Source organism: Manacus vitellinus, unplaced genomic scaffold (genome assembly GCF_001715985.3).
Source record: "Manacus vitellinus isolate BGI_N305 unplaced genomic scaffold, ASM171598v3 scaffold_7_pilon, whole genome shotgun sequence".
NCBI lineage: Eukaryota > Metazoa > Chordata > Aves > Passeriformes > Pipridae > Manacus > Manacus vitellinus.
The window spans coordinates 7,031,754-7,047,374 of record NW_021940813.1 but is presented as its reverse complement, the minus strand read 5'-3'; the positions used below and the strand labels follow the sequence as shown (position 1 = coordinate 7,047,374).

Here is a 15,621-nt window from a genome sequence, read left to right as displayed (position 1 = left end):
TGGACAAACAATTTTACGCACCTGCCTCTAAAATGCCATTTTAATGAGTAAATAAAATAACCATTCTTTCCCATATTACATTAAATGACTAATCTTTTAAATGTGTGAGAATAAAATTTGATCCCAAGACAGCACTAGAAGCTATTTTAATGGGGAAAAGAATACTGTGAGATTCATTCAGCTTTTTAAAGTCGAGTATAGAAACAAGAGACATTTGATTTTAATGAGAGTCGGAAAATTGATACAACTATAGCTCTTGACCTATGTGAACAATTTTTGAAATACTTAAGAGGAAAAACAATTCTAATATAGAAAAGAACACTACACAAAGGACTTCTTCCTTCTAAAAGTGCAACTTTTCAATTTTAGAGTTCTTAACTACTTTGTAAACCTACAAGTGCAGCCTTGGTGCAGTTTGTAAAATATGCAGATGCAATATTTTTTAAGACTTGGTGTGTTTTTCATCCTGTTCCCTGCAGTATCTCTTATTCCTGGTACAGGAAAAGGGAAGGAAAGAAAGAAAAAGGAAATCCTCCAGAAAGAAATGGAATTGAGAAGATTCCAAAATTTAAGCCATGCAAAGTGCCTGAAACAGCAAACCCTACCACTTTGCAGAGTGAAAGGATTTTTTTTTCCAAAGCATGTTTTCCTGCTGGCTATCAGAAATTTGTGAGCTTCTTCTGTACTTCTAGAGGAGATGAAATATAGTAATTTTTTCCCCACACATAGAAATCACTATCTATCCATTGCAGCTGTCTGTCCTGAAAAGGAAATTTCCTGGAGGTACTGAAGATAGATGAAATTATTAGCTGTAAAGACATGACCTGCAGATATGGTATATGAAAAGAATTTGGCTATGGTGGTCATATGCCGATAAAGCACAGTTAATCATCCAGTTGGACTGCAAAAAGGCACAGTAAGAAGAATTCTTTGAGATTGGATATGATTCAGAATATTTTTTTTTAAGACTGGACAGGACACAGGATGAAACAGCTGCTCCTTTTCCACCAAGACTGAAAATCCACTCTTATTTCCAGTGCATAATATAAAAGCGATAATAACAAACCCAGGAGAACTGACATAGAAGAAGAAAATTTGGCAGGAAAAAATAATGAGAAATTCTTGCAAGAAAATAAGAGAAGTCCCAATAATTTTACTAGCTCTTAGTATTGTGTGCTTTTAGCTGCTCCAGGATAACAGCTTCAGAGGAAGAAAAGTCACTTAGGTTGATCCAGTAGTAGATATGGAGTACACCATGAGCATCTTGACTGGCAAGTGAAATTTGATGATAATTATAAAAATATTGAGTAATGAAAATTGTTTATTTCTTCTTGTAAACAGAATAGAGAAATCAGAGTTTCTTCTCTCACATTGCACAAATAATGACAGTTTTATTCGATAAACTGATTTAAAAATCATTTAACATGTGAGGGAAGCAGTGACATATCTAATTATTTTACCAACTAATTCTTGACTGCTTATTATTCTCTCTCTTTGGTCAGGGCTTATATGCAAATTTTCATTCTCTTTTCAAGTTTAGTAAATAAGGAATCATTTTCACAGGAGTTTCTGGCTACAAAAGAAAATTAGAAAAGAAATAAAACCCAAAATCTATTACTGTTCTAACATTGGTTTATTGATTGTAATATGTTTTTAGATATCCCCATCTTCTGGTATTAGTCTTTAATACATAATTTAAAAAGAATATTCATGAGGATATATTTCTCCCATTTGTCTTTGAACAGTTACAGCGACATATTTCACTGGAAGAAATGGCAAAGACTGCTGCAGTACATTGCTCCAACAGCAGAAGCAGGGGTAGATTTCAGTAAATAGAATTTACATTCTTATAGTTAGGAAAAAATGTAGTTTCCTCGTTTTCAACTGCCTGATTTGCAAATGCAAATGGATAAGTTACATCCACACTCTGAGTGGTGGTACTTTTTTTTTTTTTTTTAAGTTTCCATAAACAAGTACATTATCAGAAGCTGATCTTTTTAGAATCTCAACCACTAATTTCAGCCTGAAAGAAGAAAATTCTAATTGCAAAGTAAGGAACGAAAAGAACTAGTAAGTAAATGCTATTCCGTAGTGCCCAGTGTTAAACAACAGCCACAGACAGCACAGGTTTACGTGGATGTGTTGGGGATGAACTTATTTTTTTTCCCAGCAGCCTGGATGGCACTATGTTTTGCATTTATGACGAAAACAGTGTTGATAACACAGGGATCTTTCAGCTGTTGCTGAGCAGCACCTACACACCATCAAGGCCTTCTCTGTTTTTTATGCTGCCCTGACAGCAAACAGGCTGAGCGTGCACAAGAAACTAGGAGGAGACACAGTGGGGACAGCTGACCCCAGCCTGCCAAAGGGCTATCCCAGACTGTTCTCTAATGCTCGGCAATAAAACTGTGGGGAAGGATGAAGGGGGTACATTTGGAGTAAATTTGGCTTTCCAAGTAACTGTTACTTGTGCACAAGCCCAGCTTTCCTGGGAGTGGCTGTACACCTGCCTACTCATGGGACCTGATGAATTAATTCCTTGTTTTGCTTTGGTTGCATGGGCAGGTTTGTTTTACCTGTTAAACTTTATCTCAACCCACCAGTTTTCTCACTTTTGACCTTCTGATTCTCTCACCCATCCCACTGGGAAGGTGGGGGGCAGGAGGGACAGGTAGTTTGCAAGAAGCTGTGTGGGGCTGAGATACTTCCCATCATTAACCCACAATAGTTTAGAAAGAACTCCTACCTGCCCCGCCAAGCAACTTGAACAGCAACATTTTTGTGTAGCAAATTGACTCCCTTTACAAGAGTATCTCACAGAGTAAAGCTTTACAGCACTATATCCAATATCAGAGCTACATTTACTTGGAAGTTTAACACAGTATCTGCAACAGGATTGAGTGATTTCCATATTATCACTAACTTTAGTGTGAGAAAGAACTAAGATCCCTTTAGGTATACATTTTTATTTTTACTTCAAACAGGAATTAAAAATAAACCAATTTTTACTCAAATATCAGCCAAAATAATATCAAACTTATTCAAATATCCATCAGGTACCAAAAATTCATATAGTTTCCAATGTCAAAAAAACTGAGAAAATATACACTCCCTGCCTCTAATATTTATTACTTAGCAATCAATTCAAAGGAAATTAAGACAAAGGTGACAAGACCTTATGCAGCTATAAGTGGCCATTTGTATTGGCTCTTCTTCACATTCTAGTATTTTAAATTGCATGTAATCAGTAGAGCAAAATATATAATCTTACAAAATAAAAGCGACTTACATAAATAATATGCTATTATCAAGAAGAATAATGTCTAAGACCATTCAAGAACTGTGTTTGGAAGAGAAAGGAGGTTTTCTGTTAAGAAAAGAGCATATGAAATAGCTGATGAGAATGTTAGGAAGCTGTATTTTGTGAATAGGAAAGGAAATTTCCTATCTCAGACAACCTATCTACACTGCAGCAAGCTATAGAGTTTTCTTATTGACTTCACTAGAGCCTTAGTAAATTGCCCTATCATTTCTGTAAGCTTGTTCCTATATTAATTCTCTTGCTTACGTTAACCACACTTTTCCCAGGGACTCAGACCTGGGCTGTTATTAAGAGTACAAGGAGGAAGCTAAAACACAAAGCTGACGTACAACATCATTAACTTCTAAGCAACTTGTAAAAAGCTTTTGCTTTCAACAATGAAATCACATCCTGATTTATTATCCATTATTTCCTAGAAAAATACTACCACACATCAAATACTGGATCACCTTTCAAAAATCTTTCCTTTCCTGAGATGCTGGGACAGAGTATTTGCAATCCATCCTTAAGGCTGCAAAGCCTGTTACAGATTAAAAAATTTACAAGGATTACTCTTTGGGTAAGGAAAGTTTTGTCACATTTTTACAATCCATCTGCAGCTAATGTTGTTTAATATTCTTGTACTTGCAATAGATTCCTTTAGAAGAGATTTGGACACAGACTGCTTAACATTTAAATGCTCAGAGCTCACAAACAAAACATTGAGCAGGTTGCTCCTTAAAGTCCCACAGGAAAATTTCTGGAAAGAACAGTAACTGATTTAGTCACTGAATATCAGCTATGAGTTGACTGACATTGATTGCAGGTCATAATAGTGCATTAAAAATAGGAGTAGCTTAAATAAAGTTTAAATATCATCAGAAGCTTTCACAGTTCAGCCTTCTGCCAAATCAGGAACTGATGTCAGAATACAGCAGGATGGATCTCTGAGGTACATATTCCTTATGTGCTCCTATGGACAAACTATACTACCACTTATTGTATACAAAAACTATTCATTTAAAAGCATGTCAGCAAAGTGAAAAGCTAAAAGAATAAGTAAAACATTAAAATCTGACTTATTTGGCCTAGATTGTCAAGCAGGAAGTGACAAATGAAGGCTGATGAAAGGCAAAAGACACCAATGTCCAGTTGGCATTTTCATTCTCTCCTGTGGGTGATTTTTCTTTTATTTATCTAGAATTAGGTTTGCTACTGCTCAACCATGCCTTTGTCTTATGTTCTAACTGGAAGTTGTCAAGTATATAATGAAGTGATTGACAAGAGTTGACAGTCTTCTTATTGTCATTCAAAGTTATCAAGGACAAAATCCAAATACAAGTTATTTTTTAAGAATAAAGAGGTATTCAATTTTTTTTAAGGATGACCAATTTTTATCTGGCAAAAATGAACATAATATGTTATTTTAAATATATGACAAGTCACCACCACAGACAGTAAACAGATATAAATTCTACACCCAGAGAGAGTTCAAAGCTTCTTCAGCAGTATAAGCAAAAATCAAGGTTATATAAGCCTTGGAGAAGGACTCAAGTATATAGGAGTGCAGGAGGGGTGAGTGATAACCCAGAGGCAAGAAGGGAGTAAAAAGAAAAGGTTTGGGAACTGAGTAAGCAGTGAGAAAGGAGCAGTGAGATTGCAAGAAGATTTGGAGTCAAGGTGGCTGGAAAACAAAGGGTTTTTTATTGTTGTCTGGAGAAGATGATTTGAAAGGGTCAGAAGGATTTTCAGTGAGCTAGCAGTAGAAACATGAATTTCTGCATTCTGTCAACTCATTTCTTATCCAGAGTGTCATTTCTCCATCCATTCCTTAAATGGGACCCGCATTTCTGTTCATTCTTTCCACAGCCTCATCATAGTCACCTACATCTGTCAAAACACCCTGGAAAATTTTTTTGCTGGGGAAGAGGCAGTGCTGAAACAAAGACCTGAAAAAATTCCCAGAAAATGGAGCTTTAACCTCCTCCTATGGTTAGTAGGAAGCATGCTGACTCCTAGGGCTTTTAACAGGTAGAAGGTGGAGGAACAGGCACTACTACCTCCCTCCTCTTCCTCGTGCCCTCTCCCCATATCTTTCCTTCCATCATACACATCCTGAGCTCTTCTGAAGAGGTAAAGAGCACCATCAACACACATTTATAGAACATGAAGGGTAGGGTTGTCTGATAGGCTGGAATAGAGCATCTCCAGTTTCTCTTTTAACAGCAGGGGAATTTGAGTCAATCTGAGCATCCCAGGCCATTTTAGCCCAAGGAGTAAATCTTTGCAATGGCAAAGAATCTGTGAAAGCATTAAATGTAAATAAACCCCATATAAACTTATACAGTGGTAATATGCATATTTTTGAAATAAAATTCAGAAAGCAAAAGAAAAACCCTAAATACTGTTTACTCGATGTATCCCTTTACTAACACTCTGTGGTTTGTTCAACCAGACAGATGGAGAGGAATACAGAATGAGGTTAGGTAAATATCTGTATTTTCATGTATTTATAAATATTTTCCTGTGTATTTTTTACATTTTCTATCATTGTTTAAAAAAAAAGAAAGAAAAAGAAAAACATTTAAAAAGGCAGAAGAAAAAAGCTGGTTTATGTATACTTCGACACAAACTAGTTAATGGATTCTTTGGCCAATTTAGGAAGAATAATTCGGCGATCGAAAACTAAGTGCTGATTTTGAGAATATAATAGATAACTCAGATGGTGAAACAGCATTTAAAATGCAGAATTCAACAAAACTGTAGCCACAGAACTACAATCACAAGATCTGTGTGCCTAACAGACAGCATCAGCCACAGTGCAGAACCCATCTTCCTGTTGAAAAATTCAAGGTGTGAAATTCAGACGAAGAGATACCATCAAAAAGGATTTTTACCAGACACTCACTGTCTGTCTGGCAAGTTGCTATCAAAGTCTTGCACATATAGCCAGTAAATCTGTAACTTTCCAGAGATCCAGAGCAAACCAAAGGCATTTGTCCTGAAGCATTCGACTATCTTTAGCTCCTCCCTCTGCTGAGGAGACTTTGTTTTCATAGGATTATGCAGAAAAGACAATGAATCTCCATATTATATATATGTGTTTAATTGAAAAATCAGACAAATTCAAAAAGGGGATGATTAAAAATGAAATGTCAGCCTTCTGCCCAACATTGAGTTCTACTCTGCCCAGCACAGAGTTCTACTTACACAAATGTTGGATGTAACTCCATATTAATTCCTTGGATGACCTGATAACTATTTTGAAATTATCTAGATTTGCTCATTAGAGAAACATTTAAAGAAAAGTTTAAAATATTTTGGGGGTTTCTGAGTTTGTTTTTCAAAATACTGCCAGTTATGTACTTTAGCATTTCCTTTCTAAAAATCACCCAAATGCAGTTCACATAATGAAACTCAGGAGAAATATTTTCCACCTCAGATTCACTTGGGAGAAGATAGCCTAGCAATGCAAAAAAAATTCCAGTATCCAAGCAGTTTTCACAAGAGACTGAGGGAAAAAGTTAGAACACACAATGTTTTCTTCATTATTTTTTGTGCAATACAGGCTGGTAACTTTCAAGATCCTCTCACCAAAGTACTTTTTGTTACACTGAAGTATGGGAATCAGAGTTAACATGTACTTTACTAAATTATTTCTAAGATTACTTTGATGGATGTTTAAATACAGAAGTTACACATATGCATTTATTTTCAATTTTTCTTTAATGAGTCCTAATTTGTATTTTCTGCTTACTATTCTATAAGCATGTTTTTATTTTTTTGTTCCATTCATAATCAAACTTTCCAGCCCAATTTTTATTTTACGCAATTTTAAAGCCATCTATATGGTTTTGTGAACCACGGCTCAAAGCCATATGTAGTGGTGGTAATGACCTGGCACATCATAGACATTGCAAGAGCACTTTCCAATTACATAACCACAGATAACTTAATGGTAGTTACTACATTGGCAGAGGACAGTAGTCACAATATATCCCACTACTGCTTTTGAAAGTAGATTCAAAATTTTCCTACTACTACTGGTTATATTTTGTTATTCACTACATTTTTGTTTCTATTTTCAAGGACTACCAGCAAGTGAATGCTTGGAAAAGTGACTGCTTATGCAGAATTTATGCAGGGGAAAAAGACTCAAGGATTAAAACAGAAAAAAATTGTGATAAAACAAATAAAATAAAATAGTTCTATAAACACTCCTAAATTTGATTTTTGCTTTTTCTTTTCTACATCTTTCTTTCTGACATAATTTTGGCATTATTCAGGTTGTATTAAAACTGACACAATTTAGTAGATTATAATCTACAATTAGCACTATAATCTATAAAGAGTGAGTCATATTTTCAATTATGAGGGAGACTACTGTGCTAAATAATAATATTTTAAAAGTATTTCAAAATACTGATATTTATTATATGCAGTGCTAATTGGAGTCAATTATGAATACATGATATCTTATATACGTGAAAGATAAACAACACAAACCTAACCTTGTACTACTTATTTTCTCTAAAGACAACTAGAAACACCATAATTTAAATGGTCTTTGATTTTACGCCATAGAGAGCATTGTTTCTTTGTAAAATTATAACGCTACTTATTTACATTCTGTGAAAATGGCATAGTAACTTCATTTAATTTTAGCAATGTTATCTGATTAAAAGACACAAAAAGTACTACAATGCTAAAGTTCAGAAAGTTTACTGCACTTTTTCCTGTAAACTTAAATTTTTCAGACGAGTTAGACCATTTGACTTTATAAAATACCTACCCATAGATTTCAAACACTAAATACCAAAGCAAGTAATCCACAGTAACAACTAAAATTTAGCAGCAACTAAACCCATATAAGCGTTAGCCTATTTGTAAGCTTTTATTATCTTACTAGACAATATACTTTCTTTTCTTTACATATTTGGGTTTCTAAAAATAATTTTAGTTAATAGTATCTTGTTGACTACATCACAACACAATGAAACAGCCTTACTATGTGTAGATGCACAAAAGTACATATTAGAAAGAAATTATTCTTTTTCAACTGTAAAAAAAGCCTTCAACTCCCACTTAAGGTGTTTTTCTAAAGCCTTAGCACACCACAAATGTTACATGGACTACATTTAAAAAGTGCAATCTGACTGTAGCAGATTGCAGAATGTTAATTTTATCTTAGTCACAGTTGCAGTAGGTTGTGATAGGAAAGCTTTAACTTCTGGTCTGTCTTATTCAGTCATTTTGATTTTTATATATTTAAGAAAGCCCTATTATTTTTCTTCTGTTATTCTGAAACCTGATTTTTAAATCTAACTGTTCTTTGAAGCTTTCTAAGTTTCTTCCTGTAAGCAAAATATTTGGGAATCTCTAATCAAAATTATCAATGACTTAGAGTCCTATCATACACAGAATTGGAATCCAACAGGACTATGGGGAAATAAATATTTAGAGGAAAACTAGGATAAATCATGAGAAAAAGTTGGTTAGACTTTCCCTAGGTGTTTTCTTAACATGTTAGCTAGTGAAGCATCACTTATTACCCTCCAAAGATTCTCCTTCTTTTTCTTGCAGGTGAAGTAAACAAATCTCAGCAGAACAGTCAGTAGGAGGATATAAAGGTCAGCATTTGCACAACTTCCTTTAGCCACAACTTTGGAGCTCCACAGCTTGTTGATGCCGTAGGCAAAGCTGTTTCAAAGTGTAAAGTATAGGTCTATATCCACATGTTCAGAATAATGTATCCCTAAAAGGTTTAAGTATATTAAATTTGGATGGCTGGATTAGAATAAACACATTTCAGAGTGCTCATGTGTGTCCTTAAATATTCCATTAAGGAGAGAATGCAGAAGCAACTATAACTTCAATTATAGTAACATTTGCCACCTACTTAGACTCTGATTATCTGATTTAGCCAAAAGAAGCTTGTGATTAGAGACAACCACATTATTATCAAGACCAGAAAAATAATTGCTTTGACCACTACAATAATTGCTTTTTGAACTAATACTAATTAGATACTCCATATTTGCTTTCTTGTCTGAATTAGAATAACAGTACTGATTGTGAACAAACAGAGTTTAGGAAAGAACTTGATTACTGTCTATTAATGCAGTATTGGACCTCTGTCTAGTTTGGCAAACAAAGCAGTGACAGAAAGATGAAGCTAAAAAAACTCAGCTGACGAAAAATGTGCAGGTTTTTAACTCAAGTGCTGAAGTAATTTACCACAAGATGTGCATGACTGTTCATATGTGGAAATTAAAAAACAGTCTTGGTTGGTTTGGGTTTGTTTGTTTGTTTGGGTTTTTTTTAGTAGTAGTATTTTTGAGAAAAGTGTGCTGCAGTTCAAACAGAAAATAATCGAGAAAACTGAAAGAATGACTTTATAAAGCAGGTCTGACTGGATGACCAGAGTAGTACCTTCTGACCTTATACTGAACCAACTATACTAATGCTATGCCTATCTCAGAACAGAGAAATAGTTGTCTGTTCAAGCTCAGCTGCAGGGTTGCCGTATATCATGCAATAGGTGGGACTGTTTCTGTATAGAGGTTTCATATAAAATTTTAAAAGTCCAGTAGTATTTGTGAGCTTGTTTTAAGGGTTCTTTTTTATGTTAATGTTTTTGACTAAAAGAATACCTGGCAGAATGTTTGTTGATGTCTAGGATAAAAGTGGAGACTATGCTATTCCAAGTTTGCACATGTCCACACCTCAGGAACTGCTACACAGCTTGATCTGCTGCTAATCTAGTATCTCCTGCTGTTAGGTAGGTATCCTCATCCCCATACATTTCTAGCCCAAAAAAACTGCCAAAGTACCCTGGGAAATATATATCAAAATGTTATGAAACTGCCACGGACTTGAAAGAAGCAAAGCTACCCTCAGAGAGCCCAAAAGACAAGGCAAAAGTGAAGATAGTGATGTCTGGATCGGGAACCAGGCAGATCTGAAAAAGCTAAATAAAACTTCCTTATGTCAAAATTCCCTCACTGGGACACAGTATCTCATATCACCCATGTTATCCTGCAGGGCCTCAGCTTTGCCCTGAGATGATATGGCTGCATTAACAGTTGAAAAGCTTATACGACTAAGCTTTACTTATATAAATAAAATAGAAAAAGTTTACTTATATGAATAAAGATTGTGACAATACAACCAACAAAACACATTTGAATGCTCAGGAATTAGAAAGTGCACATCTTTAACTGCAGTTTTTTTCTGACAAAGACAGAAAATCAGCTAAGAAAAATCAAATTGTTCAACAGAAACTGAAAGAAGGATCAGGAAAATGGGTTTCACATAGTCAAAGTATTGAGAGAAGTTACTGAAAAAAAGAACCAGCACATAAAAAACAAGCACATAGTAAGAGCTGAACTTCAGCATGTAGGTGCTGAAGGTGTCTCCTGCCATGGCTGTACCCAGTGACTATGATTATAACACCCACAGCTTAGACACAAGTGCTGGCAGAAGTTGTATTGTAAACAAAGCTGTACTGTTAAGTACTTCAGTCTTTTTCTAAGCTATAATGTAGGCAACTTTTGTACTATTTTCTTTGCACCATTTTGTAAAATTGGAAATTCATGATGATATCATCTAAATTTGTGAAGTATGAATACTAAATCATGCAAAATAGCTAGCAGAATGAGGGTAAATCCAGGTCAAAGAATGAATGCAGACAGAGTCATACTGTTAAGCTTGGAAAACTAGAGTTGTAAAAGACACAATATGAAATATATTCTAGATGCATGAGAAGCTGGTACACTGCAAATCTGGAAGAGTTCCAGTGTTCACAAGTAGCTCCAGTATTCAAGCAGAGGAGTCAAGACACTCTTATAGATGTAGATTTCATACCTTCTCCATGCATATACATAAGTATTTCACAGGCACAGTCTATAAGATGCTAATATATGAAATGAAAATTATGTCAGTGTGGTACAAAAAATATTCAACACCTAAAAAAAACTAAGATCCACCCTAATAGTTTTAATTTTTTAGATTGAAAATCTACATTTCAATGTAGATTTATTTTGGTAATTTCCTAAACTTTTTAAAAATTCTTTGTTTAAAAATTCTCTCAGAAGAGAACTCTAATTAGGAATAATATCACAAGTGAAACAAATGCTGGTACAGATGCTTTCTAAATCCTGAGAATGAAGAATCCTTTGTCCACCCTTATTGAGAAATAGTCATTATGGTCCCAGTGTTTGATTTTTGATACCACTGGTAAAAATTATCATGCTTAACTGAAGGTCCAGGTTCTAATTGTGCCACTGCACAATTAGATTGTACATTACAGTCAAGAAAATTATGAAGACAAATCATATTGGCAAAAAGTATGTTAGGGTTTCCTGAGCCATACTGTAATTATTTGAAGTAGGCATAGAGTTACGATAGCAGGATGAACTTAAAGAAAACAAAAATTTTGATTCAGAAGGGAAAGTATTTTATAATAAATGCTGTTGCAAAGTACAATATGCTTTTTTAGGACTGAATAACTTTTAAAAGTTTGTTTCAACAATTTCATAGTGTTCATATGTTTCTTAACATTTTTGCTGCTTTTTAAATTGATGTATGTACATACTTTAGAAGTTAAGATGTTGCCCAAAGCCTCAAATGACACAAAATGTTCCAGGGATTGTAGGACTATGAAGTGGCCCAGTATGTTCCTTGGTCACCACAAGGTCTTTCTCCAAAAGGGGGACCAAGGAACATGCTGGACTTATTTAATCTCTTTATGTCTGCATATTCTATTCTTCTCTTTCCTAACTGCATTACAGTGAACTAGAAAAGAGCCTCTCCTATTACGTACTTTTTTACTAAACTTAAGGTACAAGTCTAGGAAACAACTGATATTAAGCATCTGGAACCACTCTGTAGGACTGGAGGAGGCTGATATAATGCTATGTAATTACTCACTTGCAAATACCTCTATAATGAAGGGTTAATAAATGAGAGAGAACAGAAAGAGAGCCTTTTCTTAAATAAGTGATTGCATGATGCTGGGCAAGAACATGCATTATGGCATCCTGTGCTAATGGGATTTTGAAATCCAGGATGTAGGTAGGCTGCAGAGCTTTGGTGGGACACAATCACAGTCCTTGGTTGTTCCAATCTGGATTCAGCATTGCAAGGATATGTATGAGGGCAGAGGCATAAGAGACCATTTCTCAGGAACTGAAAAACTGCTAAATTAAAGAATTTAACATTATTATTGGTTTTGTTACCCCAAAAGCAAGTGCTGTCATGTTCATAACCTCATGCTACATGGAGGGTCACAGTCAGCACCCTGGGTTGAGCTCATACAGATCCAGAGAGCTCTCTGATCTGAAAGTATGACTAAGTCAAATGACACAGAAAATGAACTATGCCAGTGACACTGAACCTCTCATTTTCATATAACTCGTTTGCATCCTTCTCTGAATTTTTATGTGGTGCCAAGAGTAATGAACTAAAAAGGGAGAGGACATACGAGTCAAATTCTTCAGCATGACTGCCCACACCATTAAATTGGGAGCATTGCTTCCATCATGGGACAAACTGCACAGTCTGAGGCAGTGCCCAGGCATGGACAGGGATTGGCATCAACCACAGAGGCTGCAACAGGCACTTTGGATGCAACTGTCTTCTTCTGAGGGTTAACATTGTTGCTGAAAGGATGCAAACTGTGCTGCACCAGCTGACCTCTAAGCCAAACAATGGTCCTGAACACTTTTAAAATTGAGACATAGTTTTAAGATCCATAGGAGGGATTTTAATTGCTCTACCTGTCATCAAGTCCAATCATGTATTGAGTCTTAAACGTCTTACTTTTTGTGAAGTTGTCTGTAACAATATCTAACAATATTGCCTTTGGTTGCACCTTTGTGACTCTCATAGAATAACTTCTGTGCCACCATTAAAGGTTAGCGCTGCTGGCGATTTAATTATTTAAATTTTTTGCTAAGGTACTTCTCATCTATTCTTAATAGCTGATTGTTGCAGAGGTGGGAAAAAAGTACGAGCTTTTAAATTAGTATTAATTCACAGAAACTGAAAGTTAGTGTGAATTATGCATGTGAAATTCACAAATAGTCTCCTCTATATACTTACTATGCAAATATTATAGAGATCAATATTATTTAAAAGTTTAAACCAGATTATCTGATAAGGACCTGCATTTATTATACCCCTTGATTTATGGAGGAATCTGCAATGATAGTTATCAGATTATAGCTGAATGCCAGAAGCAAAAGTTGCTATGGTTTTCAGGGAAATAAATCACTGTATTTTGGAAAATTGTGTCAGAATATCTAATTGATATTTTAGATGCACTTTAGTTTAATTTCAGCTATGACACATTTTTGTAATTGGAATTTCCTAAAGGTAAGAAAAGGTAAGAAACTTGCTTTAAACAGGCATATTACTTTAATATAATATTGCTAACTAGCTAAAGACACTCTGGGCATCTATTTAAAACAAACACATATTTCCATCCTCTTTCTCTTCTACCTATCCAATGCCACAAGTTTTTCTCATCATTTATATTCACCTGCTTCTGAGGTCAGAAAATTTTTAACAATCAATATTTTGTGACTTTTAGAAATTAATATCCTTACAATACTTTATATTTATTTACTCCAAATCCTTGCCACTCATGTTAGTTTTGGAACTTTTTTCCCCAAAAAATAACTTTGAAAACAAAAGAGACAGGAGACGACTTATTGGCTGAGGAGGAAGCTGAAGAACATTACCTTGCAGGCTCAGTAGGAGGATGAAGAACATTGACAGAAATTTCACAAAAGACAGTGTCTTAAATGAAATTAAAATTAAAATTTGTAAACCATCATGTAAAATCCTATAACTAGAATAGTCTGGTTTTCCTGAGGACTTATATGAACTTGGTCTTTTTCATTCAAGTGCTATATTTACAAGTTTGATTGTCAGTTTTAAACCTCTTCTTCATACGTTCCAGGTTTTTAGAATACTCAAAAAGATTCTTTGTAAAATTTCTTATCCAGTCTCTTTTCTAAGAAGATTAATAATATGCTTTTCATTCCACTAGGTGTTCATCAGAATCATTCTTGTTTCTGAGAAAAAGAGTTATGAAATCCTATAGCAGATACTTCAGTGTTCTCTGGATACTGGTGAAGGAATTAAAATTGTTGTAGAATAAATGCTGAATATTTATACAGTATTTGGGAACAGCAAAGATTTGTTAAAAACATCCCTTCCATAGGTAGGATGCACATCCTTACTTTTTAAAGGTACACATTAGCCATACAGGATGGTAACTTAAGAAGACACAAACATAATCATTTCAACAGTAATTCAAGAGGATGTGTATGCAGAGGCTTGACTCAATGTAGGACAGAATGTTAGCGTGGGTCTGAAACATGTGTTTGAAGTTGATTGTAAAATTGAATGTTGTCAAGACTAGGTTGCTTTCCTGAATTATATCTACTAATTTTTAATGTGTTTTGTTATTATTAATGGTCTTAGTCTGCTTATTCTTAACCTGAAGAAGGTTATAAGAATGTAATTTGCCTTCAGAGATAATTCATAAAGGGTGTTTAATGTAACAGATTCTCTCCTTGAAAAAAACTGCATTCTGGGTAAACCATAATTCAACAACATTTTAAAGAAGTCTATATCTTTTAAAAGCAATCAAGATGGATAACATGTAAATAAGAAGCTAACATGCTTTATATGATTACAGGACTGAAAGAGTCAAGCAAAATATTTCATTCATAAGCAATATGAAAAGCAATACTGTTATAACTTGTAGAAATTTACCCCTGCTTTAATTTTATATAAACTTTGAATGTGGAATCATTCTAGAAATAAAGGAAACAGAACAAAAAAATGGATTAATAATCTAAAATTTTTTGTTAAAATACAGAAGATAAGAATATACAATTTTCTTGAAAGCAAAATTCCATCAGTCATTCAATACATATACAGCCATTTGCAAAGAGCTATACTAATTTTATCTTTTAGAAAGAGAATTAATGTAATTGCTGAACTCATTCTGTCAATAGGACTACAACAGGACTTGAGATTCACTATTTTATATAATGTATTGTATTACATAAGAAGTGTTTGAGCATTAAAACTGTTCCTTAATAGAAAATAAGTTAAAGTGAATTTAATCAACATACTCAGCAAAACCACACATCTTAAGGAGAAGGTATCATTCAATTCATGCAAGACAATACAAGTTCTGAATATTTATATTTTTTCACTTTTCACTGAAAACTGCAGCATCAAAAACAGAACTCATACAAAACTCAGTGTCTCCTGTTAAATCTTTATCTAGGTGAACA

The 15,621-nt window shown here is 34.5% G+C and overlaps 1 protein-coding gene across 7 annotated transcripts in view; it reads right to left on the bottom strand.

The window, feature by feature from the left end:
- DMD (dystrophin) overlaps positions 1 to 15,621 on the bottom strand; it is a 991,087-nt gene that overhangs the window by 356,093 nt on the left and 619,373 nt on the right. The gene's annotated exons all lie outside the window — the stretch shown is intronic.